Here is a 2,892-nt window from a genome sequence, read left to right as displayed (position 1 = left end):
ATATGTATAATGAAATGTGTTGAAAGGGGTCATAGGTTATTCTATGACCTCTTTTGACCCATATACATGATTATAATATGTCCCTAGGGGTCTAGGACTCCTAGAGACATATGTTATCATGAAATGTGTTGAAAATGATCATAAGTTATTCAATGACCCCTTTTGATCCATATAAATGATTATAATATGTCCCTAGGGGTTATGGAACCCTTAGATACATATGTTGTAATAAAATGTGTCAAAAGGTGTCATAGGTTTTCTTATGACCCCTTTCGACTCATATAAATGATTATAATATATTTTTAGGAGTCCTAGAACCCCTAGGGACATATGTTGTAATGAAACATGTCGAAAGGGGTCATAAGATTATCCTATGACTCCTTTCAACCCATATAAATTATTATAATATGTCCCTAGAGGTCCTAGGACCCCTAGATACATATGTTGTAATGAAATGTGTTGAAATAGTTCATAAGTTATCCTATGACCCCTTTCAACCCATATAAATGATTATAATATGTCCCTAGGGGTCTTGGGACCTCTAGAGACATATGTTGTAATGAAATGTGTCGAAAGGGGCCTATGACCATTTTCAACCCATATAAACAATTTTAATATGTCCCTAGGGGTCTTAGGACCCCTAGGGACATATATTGTCATGAGATGTGTCGAAAGGGGTCATAGGTTATCCTATGACCCCTTTTGACCTATATAAATGATTCTAATATGTCCCTAGGGGACCCAAGACCCCTAGCAACATATATTGTCATGAAATGTGTTGATAACCTATGACCCCTTTCGAACCATATAAATGATTATAATATGTTCTTAGGGTCCTTGGGACCCCTAGAGACATATGTTGTCATGAAATGTGTTGAAAGAGGTCATAGGTTATCGTATGACCCCTTTTGACCCATATAAATGATTATAATATGTCCTTAGGGGTCCTAGGACCCCTAGAGACATATGTTGTAATGAAATGTGTCGAAAGGAGTCATAAGACAACTTATGACCCCTTTCAACCCACATAAATGATTATAATATGTCCCTAGGGGTCCTAGGACCCCTATAGACATATGTTGTAATGAAATGTGTCGAAACAAGTCATCGATTATCCCATGACCCCTTTCGATCTATATAAATGATTATAATATGTTCCTAGGAGTCCTAGGACCCCTAGGGACATATGTTGTCATGAAACATGTCAAAAGAGGTCATAAGGTTATCATATGACTCCTTTCAACCCATATAAATGATTATAATATGTCCCTAAGGGTCCTAGGACCCTTAGAGACATATGTTGTAATGAAATGTGTCGAAAGGGGTCATAAGTTATCCTATGACCCATTTTGACCCATATAAACAATTATAATATGTCTTTAGGGGTCTTAAGACCCCTAGAGACATATGTTGTAATGAAATGTGTCGAAAGGGGTCATAAGACATCCTATGGCCCATTTCGACCTATATAAATGATTTAATATGTCCCTAGGGGTCCTATGACCCCTGTAGACATATGTTGTAATGAAATGTGTCAAACCTATGACCCCTTTCAACCTATATAAATGATTATAATATGTCCCTAGAGGTCTTGGGACCCCTAGAGACATATGTTGTAATGAAATGTGTTGAAAAGGGTCATAGGTTATCCTATGATCCCTTTCAACCCATATAAATGATTCAAATATGTCCTTAGGGGTCTTGGGACCCTTGGCGAGATATGTTGTCATGAAATGTATCGAAAGGGGTCATAAGTTATACTAAGACCCATTTTGACCCATATAAATGATTATAATATGTTCTTAAGAGTCCTAAGACCCCAAGGGACATATGTTGTCATGAAAAATGTTGAAAGGGGTGATAAGGTTATTCTATGACTCCTTTCAACCCATATAAATGATTATAATATGTCCCTATGGGTCCTAAGACCCCTATAGACATATGTTGTAATAAAATATGTCGAAAGGGGTCATAGGTTATGCTATGACCCCTTTCAAACCATAAAAATGATTATAATATGTACCTAGGGGTTCTATGATCCCTAAAGACATATGTTGTAATCAAATATGTCGAAAGGGGTCATAGATTATCGTATGACCCCTTTTGACCTATATAAATGATTCTAATATGTCCCTAGGGGTCCTAGGACACCTAGAGACATATGTTGTCATGAAATTTTTTGAAAGGGGTCATGAGATTTTGACTCATATACATGATTCTAATATGTCCCTAAGGGTCCTGAGATCCCTCTAGACATATGTTGTCATGAGATGTGTCGATAATTTATGACCTCTTTCGATCCATATAAATGATTATAATATGTTCCTAGGGTTTTGGGACCCTTAGAGACATATATTGTCATGTAATGAGTTGAAAGGGGTCATAGATTATCATATGACCCCTTTTGACCCATATAAATGATTATAATTGTCCCTAAGGGTCAAGGGGTCATAGATTATCCTATGAGCCCTTTTGACCCATATAAATGATTATAATATGTCCCCAGGGGTCCTAGAGACATATGTTGTAATGAAATGTGTCAAAAGGGGTTATCAATTTTCCTATGATCCCTTTTGATCCATATAAATTATTATAATATGTCTCTAGGGGTCATGTTCTCCTAAAACCATATATTGTAATGAAATGTGTTGAAAGGGGTCATAGGTTATCCCATGACCCCTTTTGACCCATATAGATGATTATAATATGTTCATAGGAGTCTTAAGACACCTAGGGACATATGTTGTCATGAAACATGTTGAAAGGGGTCATAAGGTTATCTTATGACTCCTTTCGACCCATATAAACAACTATAATATGTCCCCAGAGGTCCTAAGACCTCTAGAGACATATATTGTAATGAAATGTGTCAAAATGGGTCGTACGTTATAC

Source organism: Cupressus sempervirens, chromosome 6, assembly GCF_028749045.1.
Source record: "Cupressus sempervirens isolate cs-2001-9-10 chromosome 6, ASM2874904v1, whole genome shotgun sequence".
In the NCBI taxonomy this organism is placed as follows: domain Eukaryota; kingdom Viridiplantae; phylum Streptophyta; class Pinopsida; order Cupressales; family Cupressaceae; genus Cupressus; species Cupressus sempervirens.
This window is presented reverse-complemented; position numbering follows the sequence as displayed.